At 34.0% G+C, this 22,160-nt stretch overlaps 1 protein-coding gene across 1 annotated transcript in view; it reads left to right on the forward strand.

The window, feature by feature from the left end:
• LOC129066854 (serine/threonine-protein kinase 33-like) overlaps positions 1 to 22,160 on the forward strand; it is a 190,872-nt gene that overhangs the window by 108,283 nt on the left and 60,429 nt on the right.

Genomic DNA, 22,160 nt, shown 5'->3' on the forward strand with positions numbered 1-22,160 from the left:
TCTATCTTTTTTAGGTTAGCCTGTATTGCTATGAACTTCCCTCTCAGGACCGCGTTTGCTGTGTCCCATAGGATTTAGACTGTTGTCTGTTTGTTTTCATTTGTTTCCAGAAATTTTGTGATTTCTTCTCATCTCATTATTGACCCATTCATTGTTTAATAGTCTACTGTTCAGTCTCCATGAGTTTGCAAGTTTTTGAAGTTTCTCTTTGAGGTTGATTTCCAGTTTCAAGCCCTTGTGGCCCGAGAAAAAGTTTGGTATTATTTCAATTTTCCTGAATTTGCTGAGGCTTGCTTTGTGCCCTATCATGTGGTCTATCTTTGAAAAACTGCCATGAGCATTTGAAAATGATGTGTATTTTTCTTCTTTGGGATGTAAGGTTCTATATATGTCAGTTGAGTCTCTTTGATTCAGTGCGTCATTCAGCACCACAATATGTTTATTAATGTTTTGTTTGGAAGATCTGTCCATTTTTGACAGTGGGGTATTGAAGTTCCCTACTATCAGTGTGTTGCTGTCTATATCTTTTTTGAAGTCATCCAACAATTTCCTTATAAACTTGGGGGCTCCTATATTGGGAGCATGTAAGTTTACAATGTTGATGTCTCCTATATAGATTCTTCCTTTAATTATGATAAAGTGCCCCTCTGGGTTTCTTTCTATGGCCTTTGTTTTGATATCTATTTTGTCTAATATAAGTATTGCAACCCCTGCCTTCTTCTCTTTCCCATTTGCTTGTAATATTTTTTTCTATCCTTTTACTTTCAATCTGTGTAGGTCTTTTGCTCTGAGGTGGGTCTCTTGTAGGCAGCATATGTGTGGGTCATGTTTTCTTATCCATTCAGCTACCCTAGGTCTCTTGATTAGGGCATTTAGTCCATTTACACAGAGAGTTATTACTGATAGAAACCTATTCATTTCTTCTCTTTGTACCTGTGTTTTTCTCTTTCTCACTCTTTTCCTTCATCTTCTTAAACCAGTCCCTTTAGCCTATCTTGGAGTGCTGGTTTGGTAGAGATGTATTCTTTTAGCCTTCTCTTGTCTGAGAAACTCCGTATTTCCCCTTCTATTTAATTGAGAGCCTAGCTTGGTAGAGCAGCCTTGGCTGTAGGCCCTTGCTTTTCCTGACTTGAAATATTTGTTTCCATTCCCTTCTGGCTTGTAGTGTTTCTGCTGAGAATTCAGCTCCTAGGTGTATCGGGGCCCCCTTGTATGTTACTTTCTCCTTCTCCCTTGCTGCCTTGAGGATTCTCTCTTTGTCTTTGATAGTTGCCATTTTAATGATGATGTGTCTTGGAGTGGATCTCCTTGGGTCCCTCTTGAGTGGCGTCCTCTGTGCCTCCTGGATCCATGAGACCCTTTCTCTCCTCAAGTTGGGGATATTTTCCATCATTACTTTTTCGAGAAGGTTCTCTATCCCTTGCTCCTCTTCTTCTCCTTCTGGTATCCCTATTATATGGATATTATTGCGTTTCAGGTTGTCCTGCATTTCCCTAAATGCCTCTTCATTCTTTTGGAGTCTTTTTTCCATTTCTTGTTCTTTCTGGGAGCTTTTTTCTACCTTATCCTCCATCTCACTGATTCGATCCTCAGCTTCATCCAGACTGCTTTGGATTCCTTCTACTGTGTTCTTCAATTCAGAAATGGTATTCTTCATATCCTCTTGTGTCTTCTTGATAGTTTCTATGTCCTTTTCCAGGTTGATATAGTTTGTTGTAAGATCCTGATAGTTTCTCTGCAGTTTCTCATAGTTCTCTTTGAGCTGGCTGAGCTCATTGAGCTTCCTTAGAACCATTGTTTTGAATTCAATATCTGATAGTTCCCTTGCCTCTATTTCATTTAGCTCTCTCTGTGGGGAGTCCCCTTTTCCACTCACTTGGGGTGAACTTCTTTTTCTTCCCATTTTTGTGAGAGTCTGTTCAGTAATTTATTTATTTATTTAATTTTGCTTCTGCTTCAATTGGGCCATCTAGATTTCCTGACTTTGTGGATTAAACTTCTATGGTAGTAGGCCGGTCTTTTTATTTATTTATTTATTTATTTATTTTTCCTTTACTTTTCTTGGGCCTGCCTCTGATGATGTCAGTTGTTGACTCTTTATGACCTTGGGTTGCTTGTTTGAGCCTTCCAGGAGTCTACTGTCTGTGTCTGACTCCTGCTTTGGGCAGCTCTGTGACCCCTTTGGCCAGGGATCCACCATTTCTGTGGATTGCTCTGCACTCTCATGCTGGCTCCTTGAGCGCGCTCCCCAGCCCAGCAGGGTCCCCCACCCGCTTGGGCTTTCGTGTGCTTGCCCCAGCCCAGGGGGCTTATTCACGACCTTGTATACCCATCTGGCCCCCGAGGCCGGCAGGCACCCTGGCACTGGTCAGTTTAGGGTCTTCTATTGTGTGCTTTCTCTGCTTTTGGCTCTTTGGATGCATTGCTTGCCCTCACCAAATGGAGACTACAGAAATGGGAGGAAGTCAGCTCCAGGACTCTCTGGTTAATCCTATCTCCAGTCTCTCCTCCAAGGACTCTGGGCAACTCTGTGACCCCTTCGGCCTGGGATCCACTATTTCTGCAGACTGCTCTGCACTCTCGGGCCCGCACAGGTCGATTTACACCTGCCCTTGCTGATCTGTGCACTCTCTCACAGGCCCCGATGGTGCCAACCTCTGGGAGGCCTCGCCAGCCTGCGCGAGCCCTTGCCAGCCCACATGGGTCCACACACATGCTCTCCAACCCTCACAGGCCACTCAGCGCAAGTGTGCGCGCCTGCACTGGATGGTTTTGGGCTGTCTATTGTGTGCTTTTCGGCTTTTGGCTCTTTGGGTGTGTGGCCTCTTCCTGCACAATGGAGCCTACGGGAAGGAGAAGGAGTCGGGACTTCCTGGTTCCTCCTCCTGTTCTTTCCCCAACATCTCTGTCTCCAGTCTTTCCTCAGGGGTCTCTGTGCAGTTCTGTGACCCCTTCGGCCAAGGATCCACTATTTGTGCAAACTGTGTTTCAATCGCAGGCAGTCTGGTTCATGCGCGCCCTGCTTCTGCCTCTTTGGGGCCACGCCTTGCCTGCCCAAAATGGAGACTATGGAATGGGGAGGGAGTCGGGATTCCCCGGTTCCTCCTCCTGTTCTTTCCCCAATGCCTCCGTCTCCAGTCTCTCCTCAAGGCTCTCAATGCAGCTGTGTGACCCTTTTGGCCAGGGATCCGATATTTCTTCCAGCCATTCTGCACTTAGCCCCCCAGCTCACACGCGCACAAGCTGTGTGCAGAGTGCACAAAAGACAGGTTAATTGATTCCCTTATGCCTGAGCGAGATGGTAGCTGCAGAGTGGGAGGTGCATTATCACCGGGGCTCCACCAGCCGGCGTCTAAGTTCTCTTCACAAAGTTTTCCTCACCAATCTTTTCCCAGGCACCAGCCCACTCTGCTGCTGCCTCTGCCCAGAGATCAAGGAGGGCGGCTGCCGCTGCAATTTTTGCATTGGCCCTTTAAATGTCTCTTTGCATCCCCAGCCACCTGTCCCCTGCAGAGAGCACCCCTAAGCTTTTCAGGGTTGCATTTTGTCTGTATTTTCCTGGTTTTAGCTGCTTCAGTTTAGGGGTCCCTGTTTATGATTCAGACCCCGTTCTTCTCAGTGGGAACTAACTGGCCGTTTCAATGTCCTTCTGGTGCTGGTGCCTGTGGGCATGCAGCCCACCCTCTCAAGCCTCCACCACACTTCTCACCCATTGGGATGTGTGAGAGTTGAATCCACTGTCTGTCCACAGCTCCAAAGCTCCTCTCCCACTATTGTTTCATTGTTTTTCAGGTGATTACTCCACTATTTAGTCACAATTCCAGTTTTGTCTTGGGAGGAGGAGGTCAGCGTGACACCCATTCACTCCTCCGCCATCTTCCTCCAACAATTACTTTAAATGCAAATGAATTAAATAGTCAAATCAAAAGACATACGGTGGTTCAATGGATAACAAAACAAGACCTCTACACATCCAGTCTATAAGAGGCTCACTTCAGGATGAAAAACACACACAGACCTTGGACTCCAACAAAGGGTGAGCCGTGTGCACTCTAGTCAAACGGAGAGAGAGGCTGGAGTAGGAGCCATAGGGGACCAACTCGGGGGAGTAGCTGTGGGGATTTTCAGGACAGAGATATACCTGGGCTTCACAGCAGCACTCTCTCATGAGCTAGTTTTTATTTTTATTGATTTTAGAAAGAGAAAGAGGGAGAAAGAGAGAAACATCAGTTTGTTGTTCCACCCATTTGTGCATTCATTTGTTTGTTGATTCAAAATTTTTATACTTATTTAGTTTAATGTTTCGACCTATATAATTAAAGCATATGTGATGTCCTTGGCATATATTAAGCAATAAATAAATATTAGTTTAATAAATCAGTGAATAAATGCATATTAGATATTTCTACCTCCAGCCATGACTACCCTTTCATTGAAAACAAACATTTCTATCTTCCTATTTGGATTTTCAAAAAGATACTTTTAAACGCAACTTGATGTCATAATCCTCAACCTCCTCATTCTCATAGCTATATAAATTGCAATTACGGCTGTTGTATGCATTCAAATGAAAACCAAGCTGAGAATCTGACAGACACACTGGTATTCAGGAGAGCTATCTAATAGGCTATTTTAAGGTAAAACTAAAATCAATTTATTTAATTCCCCCAAAAGCTTCTGTTTTAATTTGCTAAACTAAAGAAAGACAAAAAAGGCAGCCAGCTTTAAAAGTTCTCAACATTTTTTTATCAAGGAATAAATGCAGGCTTATACAACACTGGCTAATAATGAGTCCCACAAAATATTTGCATGAATTTTCAATTTAACCATTATATTAAATTAATATAATATTATGTGTTTCACAATTTTTTTACTAAAATATTTAAACAACTTGCAATTTTTATCAACCTAGAGAGGTTGTAACATATAATTTAGTATATATTTTAATAAAAAAGACAGATACAGCATTTTAAAGGTAACCATTTTGTTATAAGTTTTCAATTATTATAGATATATTTTCTAGTAGTCTGGAATTTAGAATAGAGTCTATGACAAGATAAACACTCAAAAATAGAAAAAATAGTAAATATGAATGATGTTGAAATGATTGTTTCTCAGAAGAAAGCATTCACAGTTCCCTTTTTCTCCATTATTTACCTACTATCCAAGAGATAATATATACAGGCTATTTTCATACAAGTATAAAATGACCCTTCCAAAATCTGGTCCTTTATAAAGAGCAATAAAATTGATAAACCTCTGTTCATATCAGAACATAAAAGGAAAAATACAAATTATGATTCCAGGAATAGGAGAGGTGCTCTTATTACATAGCCTACAAACAGTAAATGGATAAGTAAAATTATGCTTATAAATTAAATCACATTGGTTAAATGAACATAGTTTTTTACAATACAAACATCAAAGCTTACTCTAGAAAGCCTATATGATGAAACTATAAAATATTGCTGAAAAATTAAAGATGACCTATGTGGAAAAAGAGATATACTTTTGTTATGGATATAGAGGCTCAATATTGTTAATATGTCATTTATTCCCAAATTGACCTGTTGATTCATTATATTCCTGAACACAAAATTGTATACTTACTGATAGAATTTGACAAACTGATTCCAAAGTCTGTATGAAAATACAAAGGACCTAGCGTAGGCCAAAACAACTCTGATAAAGAACACCAAAATTAGAGGGTAACAGTTATCAAGAAAGACTGTGTTGTATTGTCTTAAGGGTTGACAATAAAAGAATGAAATATAAGAGAGAGTCCAGTAAAAGATCCACATATTTATAGACAGCTTATTTTTGACAAAAACTCAAAGGTAACTTGGTGGAAAAGAATTGTCTTTTCAACATATTTTGCTGAAACAATTGGATACCCATATTTTAAGATGAATAAAGAAATAACTATATACTTAAATTGTATCATAAACCTACATAAAACCTATAAAACTATCAAATTTCTAGTAGAAAACATGGTGAAAAATCTTTGGAAATTTAGTTAGCTATTTCCTAATAGCTAATAGCTATTTCCTTAGCTATTATATCAAAAACATAATCCACAAGGAACAAATGGATAAATTTGACTTATCAGAATTAAAATATTCTCATCATCAAAATGTACCATTAAGGGAATAAAATGATAAAGCACATACTGGAAGATAATGTCTTAAAATCACATATCTAATAAAGGACATGTATCCAGAATATAAAAAGAACTCTTCAACTCAATAAAAATTCATCCCAATTTAAAAAATAGCCAAAATATTTGAACAGATACTTCACCAAAGAAGATATATAAATAGCAAGTAACTGCATGAAAAGATAGATGCCCAACATCATTAGTCATTAGAAAACTAAAAATTAGGAACATGTTATGAAGGACACATGGATGGAGCCAAGGTAAGGAGGGACTGAGGGAGGGAGGTGGGAGTGGAAGGGGCAGGGGAAAGTGGTGGCAGGTAAATGGAGACAAATGCATTTGAATAAAAGAAAGAAAACTAAAAATTAAAACAACTTTGAGAAACTTGCAGACTTATTAGAATGGCTAACATTAACATGACAGACCATATCAGGCTTTGGCAAGAGGGTAGAAAAACTGGAACTCTTCATAGATTCTTGTAAAATATTACAGCCAGTTTGGAGTCCAGTTTCTTAATTTTTTTTAATTTTTGTTCAATAACAGTTGTCCCCATTTCCCCTCCATACTCTTCCCTGCCATGCCCACCGTGCACCTCCCACATTCAATCCCCTCAACCTATTTCATAAGCTCATCATCCCACTCCAAGGTACTTCCTGAGAAAAATTAGAATATACGTTTGCCTTACAAAGAGCCAAGCATGAATGTTCATAACAGATTTATGTAATAACCAAAAACAAATTGAACTGCAATATAGGCAACTCTCCTGCTATTCTCATCTTACCTGTCTTCTATATACAATTCCTTTGTACTTTTGAAAGTAATTCTAGATGCCAGAGCATTTAAGATATGCAATTTTATCCTTTTAAATGTTTACTACTCTACATTAACACAGCTTGAATTTTACATTATTTCTTTTAATTTTTTTATAGCTGAAAAAATACTGCTTTAGAAAAGTGACTTCATCTTTTCAAAACACACTACAAGTATATTTACACATAATGTTTTTTTAATTTTTTTTTTCATTTTGCCATTCTACTTAGTATCTCTTTACTTTCCTTCTTCAGTGTTTCCTGTATCCCAGAAGATATTCATTTGTGGAAAATGGTTGAAACAGTTATTTAGTGCTCTTAGGTATTTTTAATAACAATTAGCTTTTAAGCTAGCCTCCCTATTTCTTACCAGTTGTTGAGTTTTATTATCACTTTTAAGTATAACATAATTATACATTATAATGTTAAAGGGTATTACTTATTTGAAGGGTAAATGCTGAAGTGGAATGTATGATTGATAATATAACTTTGGAATAAGAGCATGAATTTTACCATACAAGCAATGTCTGCCCTCAACTTTCAAATGAATTGAAAGAATAGAAAAATAGTAAAGACCTATTTTGATGTCTGTGGCTTCTCCTAATAATTTTGGTGTTCTTTATAGAAAATCATACATTTAGCAAGTAAGATATACACATTTGAAGGTCCAAACAGTAATTTTAAGATTCATAACATGCCTTGCTCTGATTTCTGCTGATTATGAGCCTTAGGGGTGTTATTATAGAAAAGATAAAGGAAGCTGAGAAGTAGGGATTGGGTAAAGAAGTAGGTGTAATACTGCATACCTCTATACTGATTTTTTGAAAATTATATACATATCTGAATTTATTTTTAAGCAAAATTAAACATCTTAAAATTACAACTAGTAGAAAGTTATTAAAATAAATTTAAAGATGATGTCAGACACTGATTTTGAGTCTAGATAAATAATTCTCCAAATTTTCCCTCTCTCTTTACTCTGTCATACACACAAACCAAAATTCCTGAACATATTTAGTAAACATAACTTTGATCACAAACTCTGATCACAAACACTGAAAATCTATATCTGTTTTCTCTCTGAATTAAAGTGAAATTTTGATTGATCCCAGTGAACTGACTAGGTTCATTAGAGTTTTACATAAAGCAGTTTAAATGCTACCAAAGTAATCTCTGTTACTCTGAATACAATCACTGAATGTTGCAAAAATCACAACTCAGACATGATTCCACAGTAATGGAACTGCCATAAAAGTGCTGATTTAATGTGAATTTCAAAGCAGACTATCAAAAATTCTCCTCATTCTGGTGCTTAATATTTTTAGGGAAGCTGTCAAATAGAAAAGCAACATTATTAACCACCATGTTTTGTATACTGTTTTATGTATTCTAGGCACCATATGAAATGAGATTCACTATCATAAAATGCAATGATTTAACTTACATGTAATTTATTCCAAAATTACTATGGCTGCATGCAGGGTAAATTATTTTTCAGTTAATATAAATGAAAATAAAAATGTAAAAATAAAGGAAAATTTTCACACATAGGTCATATTAATTTTAAATGATTTTTAAAAATTAGCTAGAACTAATACATTTCTTTCCAATATGGAATATATATATTTTCCCCAATAGTCTCCCCTGTGTATTTTAAAGACATATACTCAGGGGCTAGGTGGAAGTGGGCAAAAGGAAAAAAATAAGGACAACTATAATAGCATAAACAAAAAAGACAAATACCCAACTCTTAGTATTCACAAAATGCCATACTACATAGTTGGAAAACTAGAATATGTATTTGCAACAATTCATCTTTCAGTTGTGTTCTTACCTCAACAAGCTTCACTTTGCACATGAGTCAAAATTGTTTCACATGCATTATCGATGACAGATTTCTTTTCTTTTTTTTTAATCCTTACCTGAGGATATGTTTACTGATTTTTAGAGACAGAGGAGAGGACAAAAAGAGAGAGAGGGAAACATAAATGTGGGAGAAAAACACCGATCCATTCCCTCCTGGATGCTCGCCAAACAAAACTGAACCTGCAGACTTTTGGTGCATGGAATGATAGCTCCCGCCAACTGAGTCCCCCAGCCAGGACTCAGTGACAGGTTTTTAAAAATGTTTATATTTCCTAAAGTGTACTGGTATATTAGTTAGGATTCTGGAGGCTAATATCAGAAATTCAAGAAGAATAATGTAAGTCACAAAAGGGGAGGAATTGTATTAACTTATCTAGTTTAAAAAATAGTCAAGGAGCAATAGCTGAAGCTGAGGAAAGCTAAGACACAATATGTAAATTCTCCTGAAATATCTTTTCTCCTTCTCTGTATGCATTGTTCTCTAAGCTTTGTACTCTCTAAATGCAAAGAGGCTTTATTCACCTAATAGGCAACAGGCCTTCCAATTATTCCAACTTTTTAATGTTAGACCTTCACCTACCATAAAAAGCTTGAGACAAATTTGTTTGCCCTTAAGATAATTTCTGCATAGAAATACATTTCTGTTTATTCACTTTGGAAGTACTTAGTGTAAGTAAGGATTTACAGAATTAGTTAATTTTATGCCCAAATTTAAAGAAGTAATGTTTTCTTCTTTTTTTTCTTTTCTACCTTTATTCTCTTGGTTTGTCTATAAAAGTTTGATAAGGAAGATATCTGATACAACCCCAGTTATCCTTTCTCATTCAATAACATCTAACAGAAAGAAAATTTTTTTATTATGCATCTCTTCTAATCAGGGGGAAAATTATTTCCAGAAACTTCTAGAGAGCTCCACTTCAAGTTTATTTGGACAGAATTTAATTGCATTTCTATATCCTACCTACAAAAGTGGGAGAGTAAAGTTTTTGTCATTTCTCATCCTCCATAATTAGAAGCAGTTTCTTCTAGAGAGTGATGAGGTAGAATATGTTTGAATAGGCACCAATATCTGCTAACTCTCTTTGGCTCCCAATTTCAACAAGAGAGAGCAGCACTTTTGTCACCCGTGGACAGTTGTCCAGAGCTGTATAGTTTTAGAAGAACATGGCAGCTCTCTGGGGAGACATTGGAGAGGGGCAGTGTCCATGAGACTTGTCTGTCCTGTTAGGTAGGGTAATACCATAAATCTCTCCTATAATTACCTCCTCAGCTTTTCATTGCATCCCTCCTTTTAATATACAATTTAAAAACTATCCCCATACCGAGAATATGTTTGAGTTATATTACTTTGGATATATAGCATTAAATTTTGAATACTTTTATACCTTCTCTAAGAGAATACAACTCAAGCCCTGGCTGGTGTGGCTCAGTGAATTGAGCGCCAGCCTGCAAACCAAAAGGCAGCCGGTTCAATCCCCAGTCAGGGCACATGGCTGGGTTGCAGGCTAGGTCCCCAGTTGGGGGCATGTGAGAGGCAACTGATCAATATTTCTCTTCCCACATTGATGTCTCTCTCCCTCTCTTTCTCCTTCCCCACCATCTCTCTCAAAATAAAGAAATAAAATATATTTTTAAAAGATTGTGATTAAAGAAAATACATCCCAAAGCCATGACTCACAGCTACATCCCCTCCAGATTCAGTACCTCTGGTTGTTAATTCATTCATCTCAGTCTGTCAATGTGACTTTTAAAAAACTACTTAGTTTTTCAGAGCAGTTTTCAGTTTATAGTAAAATTGTACTGACATTAAAGAATTCCCATGTGAATATAGTTTTTCATGATCAAGCAACATAGGGGGTAAGTTATACATTTATCATTTACCAACATATCTATTATGCCAAAACAGAGATTAAGAATTACCATTAAGTTCAGAGAGAAAGAGAACTGACACGGGTTTCAGTTGATTCTAGCAGGTTCCATCTTATGCTTTTGGGTTTCATCCTGTCCCTGATCTCCCCAAATTTATACCCATCTTCTTTTCTAGACTGTCTGTCTGAAGATTTCAGGCTCTAACATCATATGTATAGGCAAGATGTGGTTATATAAGATTACATATGATTGCATATATATTCATCATATTCAGCATTTCTGATTGAAATTTGTCATGTTTAGGTAAATAGAAATGTATACAATTGTAATTATACTTGGAATATTTAACATTTTTCTCAGTAGTTTGTAAAATGAATAGAAAATCAGTGAGGGTATGGAACACTAGAGCAGCACTATCAACCAACTTGACCAAACAACAATAGAATATATGTGATTTTCAAGGACACTTGGAACATTTATTAAGACATAGACTGGGCCATAGAACAAGTATCAATAAAATTTAAAATGAATGAAATCAGAGTGTCAAAAATCTCTGAATATTTGGAAACTAATACCCATGCATTAAAGAAATCACAAGAGAAAATGTATATTTTTGCAGATAATGCAAAGCTGATTCTAAGAATAACATGGAAATATAAAGAGCTTAAAATAGACAAAGAAAAATATTGATAAAGAACAAATTTGAAATACTCAAACATCCAGGGAAAAACCTAATGGTGAAAAAGTAAAGGATGAGCAACACCACATATTGGTAAGAAAATAAAGCATGTAATAAGACTTAACATTGTTGCCAGTCAACAGATACAACCACTGTGAAAAAGGTCTGGTAGTGTTATAAAACTATATATGCACCCACCCTGTGGGTTAGAAATTTCAATTTTAAATAATTGTTGAAGAGAAATAAAAAATATGTCCACAAAAGGATATGGACAATCATTTATTAAAACAGTCCAAAACTGGGAACAGGCCATGTGCCATTAGTAGAACGGTGGCTCTGATGTATCCATACGATACCCTATTACTGTTCAGTGATGAAAAGGAATGGACTACCAACCCATGAAACATGAATGTCAAAACATTATGCTGAGCAAATAAGCCTTATGCATCAGTAATGTGTGATTTCTCTCATTGAAGTTGCTTAAACTAGCAGAATGAGTCTGTGATAGGAAAAAGAGAAAAGTAGTTGCCTCTTGGTGGTAGAGACAGAGACTGACTAGGAAAGGACATGAAAGAACTTCCTGGATGATGGTAATATTCTAGATCTTGAAAACAATTTGGGTTACTGTACGAATTTGACAGAAGTCATTTAAAACTACAAATAATATTTGTGCATTTTACTTTATATAAATTTTATCTCAAAATAAAAGAAAACTATAAATATTGAACTCAATTTGACATACATGATAAAATATTTATGGTGATATTTACTGTTGTTTGCACTTACTCTGAAATTCATAAAAACTATAAGATAGATTGATAAATGAATAAAAGAATAATAGACAAGTAAGTGACAAATCAATTATAGAAAAACGTTAACAGCACCATCTAATTAGTGATTGCAAGGGAATTCGCTGTAAAATGTTTTTAACTTTTCTGTGTGTTTGAAAATTTCCATAACAGAGCATTGGAAAAATCATATTCATAGACTTCTGTTTTATACTAATACTTGTAAAAGAATATTTATAGCAATTCTATTCTAATAGCCCCAAATCAAAAATGACACGAGTCCATTAATATGTGAATGGATAAACAATTTGTGATATTTTTTGAAAAGGACAAACTAACGATAGAAGCAACAGAATGGATGAATCTCAAAAACAGGAGGCTGTACAAAATAAGCTGGATCCACAAAGTACACCACAGGATTCTAAAATTTTTGGAAAATTTTAGAACAGGCAAAAACTAATTTGTAATGACATAAAGCCAGTCAGGGTTTTTTGGGTTTTTTTTGTTTTTGTTTTTTCTTTTTCTTTCTTTTTTTTTAACTAGGGTCTGGAGGTGGGAGAATTTAACTACAAAAGTTCAGAGAGAACTTTTGGAGATAATGCAAATATTTTATTATTTGGATTGGAGTAGTGATGTATATATCTGTCCAAACTCATTGAAATACACATTTAAAATGGGAAGATTTATAATATATAAATTTTACCTCAATAAAGTTCATTGAGAGAAAAATCTATACACTTGAGCTGATGTTCTGTATGACTTTTCATATAATTTTGTAAGTTGTTTCAATCATCTTTTACTGGTGTCTACAGTAAGTCCCATGTGTTGATATTTTCTCATTCAGTCTCCTAAAGCTAGGTATTTCTTAAAATTCAAACCATGTGCTTAATATCTAACTTAACTAAGTTCTTTTCTCCTTTATAATAAGGACTGCTAATGTCTCAGTGCAGCTTATGAGGTGCTCACTGCTTCTGCAATGCAGTAGTTTCTCTCAAATGCAAGTGACATAGACTAAACTCAAGCAAAAAGAGAACATGTTTTGATTTATGAGACACCAAGAAGTTTAAATAATGAAGCCCTGTGAAGGACAGGATGCAACTGGCACTAGGAATGCCTAGAGCTAGGTAATATTTTCAGAACTCATATCATCTTTCTCTCTCCCCTCCCTCAAATTTGGACTTCATTCTCACACTGTAGACTGATTATCTCCACTTCTTAAGACACATTGCTGCTGAATTGTCAAAGTCTATATCCTGTGGATTCACTAACTGTTAAGAGTTAATACTAAAAGCCTCTTTAGCCCTCTTTTCAAAAGACCCAAGGGAGAAACTTCTTGTCATAGCTTAGTTCAAATAAACCCCTATGATCCCATTGGCTATGGTCCAGGAACCAGGGAATATGGGCATCATGACATATATAACATCTTCAGTGATAGTTTTAAGGATATCAGGATCGAAAATTTGGCAAGGGCATCCTACAAAAGGAGTGAAAATCCTTGGAATACAATTTCATACAGGCTCATGATAATGGATGTATTACAATGTATTAAATACTTGTCCAAATATTTTTTTATCTAAGTATTGACACATAAAGATGGGTCTTTCTTTCATTTTTCCCAAAAATAATACATAAAATACTTCTAACTCAATTCTGAGAAACTGACAGACATAATAATGAAATAATATTTAAATATATTTTACATATTCTACATAAAATTAATATTTCCAAATAAAATTCAGATTTAATCATATTAGCAAGGAAAACAAGTAGTTTATAGTAATATAAAACTAAATGTGGAGAAGGAAAATGTCTTATAGTAAGTAGAAGTAATTGAAGGCAATGTTGTAGTATGACTATGAAGATAGGAAAAAATAAGATAATTGGAATCTAATTTAGTTTAACAATCAATTACCAGTTCTTCCAAGCAATTAATCTCTGGCAATCAGTTTCATATTCCACAAATTAAAGAAATTGAAGTGATCTCCTTTCTGGAATGTAAAATCCAGTAAATATATATTAACTATATGCAAGTCATATATTTTTGCCTTTAAGGAGAAGTTACTTATTTTTTAATATACATATAAATTCAAAACATTTTCTAATACTCATTTAAATTAAGAACAGAAATACCATAATTTTAAATAAATGTCATGAAAGTCATTATTTCCATCATTCTTTTCAATCTTGATCTTTCAACAGCTAAATTAAACATTTCAATTATATAATAAAAATATTAAAGTGTAATGTTTCTAGGACTTTAAAATCCTGCATCAATTCCATAAATGAAGTTCTGATTCTATATATCTATTCTATATTAAATTTGAGTCAAGAAAAGACCATATTATCAACTTTAATATTCATTAACTTATTCTCCATCACCCATAATTGTAAAACTGTTTTTTGTTTTTTCATATCAATCTTTCCCAAACATTTCAAACAGAATTTCCTGAGTCAAGCATTTTTGCAAAAGAAGTAACAGCAATTTTTGAAAAATAATCAGTATTGAATGAAAATATTAGTGGTTGACCATTAAAAAATCACTACAGTAGATATCTATGTTTTAATATTTCCTAAAAATTTCCCTAGCATAACATAGTATTTTGAATAATACTTCAGTAAAAAAAAAAATCTATAGCTAAGCAACTTTAGTCTATGAACAACTCCCCAGTAAGAAATCATAACCAGGAAAACACAAAAGCCTTTAAATAAATGACTGACAGCAGAATTTTAACCTGTTTCATTGCCATTCGGGAGGTAAATTCCATACTGCTGTATGTCAAAAAGTTTGCCCTCAACTAATGTGATTCATTTCCTCACAGTTAGAAAGAATCTTTTTGAATTGCAGGGCAAATTTCCTTGGCAACATCTTCCGGCATTTATGGATGATACTTTTAACATTTAATTTTAAATGTTCTGATGACTCAGAAATAACTGCTACCTAGAAAAGACAAAGTACATCAAAATTCATATAAAGAATTAGACCTTGGATCAGTGTTCTACAAGGCAAGGTTTTAGAGTATAACTCCCTAGTGATTAAGCATTAGTCTTTTAATCAATGAAAATACAGGACACTGTGATCTTCCAATAAGCAATAATTTGCATAAAAATTTACATACCTAAGTTGTGAAAATCTGTCTTTGAGGTGGGTAACCAAATGTCTGGACAAAATTGTGTTTCCTTATTTATTATATTCAATTTAACCAGATAGAAATGATTGCATGTAGCAGAAAAAGAAATATGAAATTTCAGTGAGTTAAAAGTAGTTTACTTCTCTCCTATGCGGAGGCAGTCTAAGGAGGGCTCTAGTAGGCCATCAGTGTCTATGGCAAATTATCATTCTGCTCAGTCACCAAGGGTGTGGCTTCCATTCTAAAGATCACCACAGAATCCAAGATGGATATTAAAGCTCCAACCCTCAAATGAAGTTTGTAGGTCAAAAGAAACAAGACACAAGACATGAGTGGAGATCCAGTTGAGTTGGCTCCCTTAAACACCTTTTCTGGGAATTTCCCATAACATATTCTTAATGTTTGTTTTAAACTCGGCTGTTCAAGCCTAAGTCTTCCTCTTGTAAAATTAGGTTAAAACCAGCAAAACATTGGCCATATGTCATCATATAATGACCTACAACATCCCCTAGTACTACAGAACTGATGGCAAACTGGAAAATTTTTCTTTGGAATGTTATAAAAATGACAACTTTTTAAAATGTCAGATAATTAGAAAACAGCTTGACTCAGAACTTTCTAATGTACTATATTTAGACTAAGACGTGAAGGCTATCCTCTCTTCAGAGGTGGATCGTGGGTTTTTGTTTTCTTTCTTTTTTTCCCCCCCTGCTTGATTGTTTGTAAGATGTTATCTTTCCCATTATAAAAAGAAATTGTCATGCTATGACTAATTTGTCGCTGGCATATCATGAGTCATTTGATCTGTAATTCTAAGACTTCCTTCAGATCACAAATTTATCACTTTCTTTCATAAATTATAATATGTAGTTTATTTGCTGTTTCATGTATCTATACCTGATATTGGTAAGCCAAGATTATTGATTTTGAAATTTCTTGTACCAGTAAAGTTTATTTCATTTTCTGAAGCAATGAATTCAGTTTAGTATACATTTCATATAAACCAAGAATAGATTTCTCTTAATTTATTATCCTGGTATGTTTACTAAGATTACCTCAAAATATGTAAAAAACTGTACTACTTTATTTTTTATTATTTTCTTACAATATACATAGGTCTATTCCTGACTTGATATGGATCAATTAAACTATTTTTTATTTATTTTTAATAGTTCATTTTATTTTTATTACCATTGATCACCCTTGTACCCTCTTCCACTACCACTGCCCCCCAGCCCAACGCAATCACCACACTGTTGTCTATCCTGTACCAAAACCCTATAAAAATTGATTATGATAGCTTTATAGTAAATCATGACAAGTAGTATACAGAATTCATTTTTTAAACTTTTCCAAAATTGTTTTTGGCTATTCTAGATCCTTTGCTTTCACATATAAATATTAGGGTTATTTGTCAATTTTTATAAAAAAACTCACTAGTATTTTGATTGCGATAATTATATTCAATCAACAGATCCTTTTAAAATAGTAAATAATGAAAATGATGAACATCCCAATCTATGAAAATGGTGTTTCTCACCATTCATTTATGTCTTTAATTTCTCTTTGCAACATTTTATATATTTCAATGTAGGCATCTTGCATACCTGTAGTTGAAATTATCCCCATTTTACATTGCATGCAACTATAAGGTATGATGTTGTAATATTATTTTTAATTTTTTTATTAATACCTTAAGAACATATATTTGATATTTATATTGAATATGCATTTTTAAATTTGTTAAATTCATGTATTAGTTATATTATTTAAAATATTTTATAAATTTTCATACATAAATCTTGTTCTCTATAAATAAAAATAGTTTTAAGGTTTTCTTTTCAAAGTTTTTGCATTTTATTTAATTATATGTAATTTTATTGCCTTTTCCCACAGGCTAGAATTGTAGCACAATATTGAAGAGAAAAAGTGAAAGCAGACATTTTTGCCTTAGTCCTGATTGTGTAGAAAGGCAACCCACAAATCAGCATTAAGTATATTGTAAACTGTGGTATTTCAGTACCCTTTATCAGATTACAAACATTGTCTTCTACATCTTTCTTTTTAGAATTGCTTTCTAACAAAAATGGGTGTTAATTTTTCTTCAAATGTTTCCTTTTGTGTTTCTTAAGGTGGTCATATGATTTTCTTCTTTATTATTTTATTGCAGCAAATTATATTATTTGTATTAGAATGTTGCACCAACCTCATACCTGGAATAAAGCATACTTGGTCATGGTATTTGTTTATATATATGTATATATATACTTATATGTATATATGTGTATATATGCATATGTATATATATGCTGATTTATTTAATTTATTAAGATGTTTATTTATATGTTCTTGAGGGATATTTTTCTGCCATTTTCATTCTTTTATAAGCATCCTGTAACTTTTGGGTACCAAGGACATACCAGCACCATAAGATAGCAAGAAATTGTCATTTTTGCCCCCTACTTTTTAAAGTAAAATTTTTATTATATGTTTTATTTCTTCTCTAAAGTTTGGCCAGGATTTACCAGTGATGCAATCTACCAGTTCTGCAGTTTTGATTATAGAAAAGCTTTTTTAAATTTTTTGAAATAATTACAGATTTGCAGAAAAAAGGCAAAAAATGTCCCTTTTATCTAATTTTCACCAATGGATAGAGCTACATAATTGTAGTACAATTTTAAAACCAGGAAACTGATATTGCTACAACATGATTGTGTAGTTCTATGCCATTTTATCACATCTGTATACTTATATAATGACCTTCACAGTCAGAATGCAAAGCTATTTCATTACCACAATCTCCCTCATGTTACTCCTTTATTATTACACTCACCCAGTTGTCCCAACGCTAGCATTCCTAACCACTAGAAATCATTAATCCTTCATCCGCCTCTATAATTTGTCATTTCAAGACAGTTATATAAATAATACCATATCGTATATGACCTTTTGAGATTGATTTTTTTGACTTAGAATAATGCCCTTGAGATCCATCCAAGTTATTGTACGTTTCACCAGTTTGCTCTTTGGTTACTCAGTAGTTAGCCATCAAAGAGAATCAAACAAGGTGAGCTCTGTGATTTCCCCACATGCTTCCCAGGGTCAACTTTCAGGCTGTACTTTAGAGGAGGATCCCAAACAGAGCCTAGAGTCCCAGTAAAGAGAGTACATAAATATTGGTTTTCAGAGAGTTTAATGATACTAAAATTTGCAGCAAAGTACAAAATCAGAAGAGAAGTCATGCCTACTCTTTGGACAAGTGATAAACTATGGATGCATGGCTTAATATTCTTCATGTGTGAAGAAATAAATACACTAAAACATTGTGAAAGCTCACATACCTCTAATAGTACTTTGTTACCATTAAAAACAATGAAGAAATCTCATAATGCAGGACATTGCATAAAGTTCTACAAAGGACATAAAGTTTCTACAAAGGCTCCTTCAGGGCCTGAACCATAATTAATCTGGAATCAAATTATAAAATGATTTCAAACCTTTAAAAATTTTAAATTGATTCTCAAGTAACTTACATACTTAACAAGACAAAATCCAAAACTCTTTGAAGGAATCAAAAAAAAAATCCAGTTTTCAAACATAAAAATATTAACAAGAGAGTGGACCTCAATAAATAAAATCAGAAATGAAAGAGATGTTACAACTGTTACCACAGTAATATAAAGAATCATAAGAGACTGCTGTGAACACCAGTAAGTTTGGAAACTTGAAGAATTGGATAAATTTCTGGAAACATAACCTACTAATACTGAATTATGAAGAAAATAGAAAATTCATACCAGCTTATTACTAGTATAGTGATAAAATCAGTCATCAGAACCTCCCAAAAAAGAAAAGTCTGAGACCAGACGGCTTCACTGATGAATTCTACCAAACATTTAAAGAAGAATTAATATGAGCCCTCAAACAATTTCAAACTTGTTTTATAAGGTCATCATTACCCTGATTAAAAAAAAAAACAGACACAGGTGCCACAGGAAAAATTACTAGCCAATATTACTGATAAACATTAATGCAAAAATCCTCAGCAAAATAACAAACAAAATTCAATAAATCATTAAAAGAATCATACACCATGATCAAATGGGATTTATTCCAGTGATGCAGACAGAGGTGGTTCAACGTCACAATTAAATAAATATGATATACCATATTAACAAAACAAAAGCTAAAAATTATATGATCACCTGAACAGATAGAGAAAAGGTGTCTGAAGAAGTTAAACATTAATTTATTATAAAAACTCCTAACAAAGTGGATATACAGGGAATGTGCATCAACATTATAAGCGCTATATATGACAAATCCATATCTAATATCATACTCAATAATGAAAAATTGAAATCTTTTTCTCTAAAATCATGAATAAGGCAAAGTTGCCCCCTCTCTACACTTTTATTCAACATAGTATTGGAAGTCCTATCTAGAACAAATGAAAGAAAGAAAGAAAGAAAGAAAGAAAGAAAGAAAGAAAGAAAGAAAGAAAGAAAGAAAAGAGAAGAAAAGAAAGAAAAGAAAAGAAAAGAAAGTAAGAAGGAAGGAAAGAAGGAGGGAGGGAGGGAGGGAGGAAGGAAGGAAGACAGGCAGGCAGGCAGGCAGGCATCCAACTTGGAAAGAAGAAATTACGATTGTCATTATTGCAGAACACACAATAATATATACAAAAAACCCTAAAGACTCCATCAAAAATATTAGAACTAATAAACAAATTCAGTAAAGTTGCAGGGTACAAAATCAATAAAGAAAAATCCATTGCATTTCTACCTACCAATAATGAACTATCAGAAAGATAATTTTTAAAAATACCATTTATAATTATATCAAAAATAATAAAAATATCTAGGAATAAATTTAACCAAGGAGGTTAAAGATCTGCACACTGAACTCTACAAGACATTAGTGTAAAAAATTAAAGAAGACACATATAAATGGAAAGATATTCCATGTTCATAGATTAGAAGAATTAATATTAATCAAGTATCTGTACTACTCAAAGCAAGGTACACAATCAATGCAGTCCCTATCAAAATTTCAATGGCATTTTTCACAGAAATAGAACAAACACTCCTAAAATTTGTATGAAAACACGAAATACCTTGAAGAGTAAAAGCAATCTTGAGAAAGAAGAACAAAGCTACAACCTACACACTGCCTAATTTCAAACTATACTATAAAGCTGTAGTCATCAAAAGAGTATAATTTTGGCATACAAACAGATAAGTGGGTAAAGGAGCTGAATAGAGAGCCCAGAAATAAACCGATACTTATATGGTCAATTAACTTACAAGAAAGTGACAAAAAAATATACAATGCAGGGAGAAAAGTCTGTTCAACAAATGATGTGAAAACTGGACAACCACATGAAAAAGAATGAAAGTGGACCCCTATTATACACTATCCACTAAAATTAACTGAATGTAGATTAAAGACTTGAATGTAAGACCTGAAACTATAAAACTCCTAGAAGAACACATAGGCAGTCAGCTCTTTGACACTGGTCTTGGTGGTGATCTTTTGGATCTGACATCAAAAGCAAAGGTAAAAAAATAAATGATTGAGACTACATCACACTAAAAGTCTTCTGCACAGCAAAGGAAACCATCAACAAAATTAAAAGGCAACCTTCTGAATGGGAGAAAATATTTGTAAATCATATATCAAAAGAGGGGCTAATATATCAAAAATACACAAAGAACTCATACAACTCAGTAGTAAAGCCAAAAAAAAATTAGAAATGGGTATAGTATCTGAATATACATTTTTCCAAAGAAAACATACAGATGAACAACAGGTATATGAAAATATGCTTCACACCTATTAGATTGGCTATTATCAAAAAGACAAGAAATAATAAGTGTTGGTGGAATGTGGAGGAAAAGGAACTCTAGAGCCCTGTTGAGAACATACATTGATTCAATCACTATGAAAAACAATGTGGGGGTTCCTCAAAAAAAACAAAACAACAAAAAAAACCTAAAAATTGGATTACCATATAATGCAACATTTGCAATTCTATTTGTTCAGAGAAAATAAAGACACTATCTCAAAAAAAAAATACCTGCACCTCCATGTTTATTGCAGCATTATTCACAATAGCCAAGGTAAGAAAACAACCTAAGAGCTCATCTATGGAAGAATGAATAAAAAACCCTGATTTTTTTATATACATATAATCAATTGGATCACTATCAACCTCAACTGGTCTACCCAACCAACCGTGGAACATTGTCCAGTGAAAAATCAGCACGAAACCTTGCAAGCCACTTCTGAGACATTTGATCAGTCATAGCACCTTCTCCATACACTGCACAAATCTTTTCTTGCATTTCAGTTGCACTTTTACCTTTCTTGAGATAATAAAGCATAATATGCCAAAAACGTAGTATATTTTCTTCTGTCTTCAATATTAAAAGGGCTACCCAAAAATTCACCAATTTTAATAAGCTTTTTTTTAAGTCATGCTGGTATTACAGCTGTCACAATATAATCTAACAAAATTGTTTTGAATGAAGTTAAAGACAACTAAGCACTACTAGAGCCATCTTATGGAAAAAAAAAACCAAACTTTTTAGCCAACCCAATATTATTATATGTTGTTCAGCTATTAAACAAGAATGAAATCTTGTTATTTGCAACATCATGGATGGATCATGGATGGACCTTGAAGACATTTTGCTAAGTCAGTCATAATGGTTAATTTATGACTGAAGTAAGTCAATCATAGAAAGACAAATATCATATGATTTTACTTATATGGTGAATTGAAAAAAAATCTAATTCATGGAGTCAAAGAATAGATGTGTGGTTGCCAGAGATGGGATTGGTGTCAGGGATAGGCACAATATG

This window comes from Pteronotus mesoamericanus, unplaced genomic scaffold (genome assembly GCF_021234165.1).
Source record: "Pteronotus mesoamericanus isolate MK-2021 breed Mesoamerican mustached bat unplaced genomic scaffold, CSHL_Meso_final contig_20, whole genome shotgun sequence".
NCBI classification, from domain to species: domain Eukaryota; kingdom Metazoa; phylum Chordata; class Mammalia; order Chiroptera; family Mormoopidae; genus Pteronotus; species Pteronotus mesoamericanus.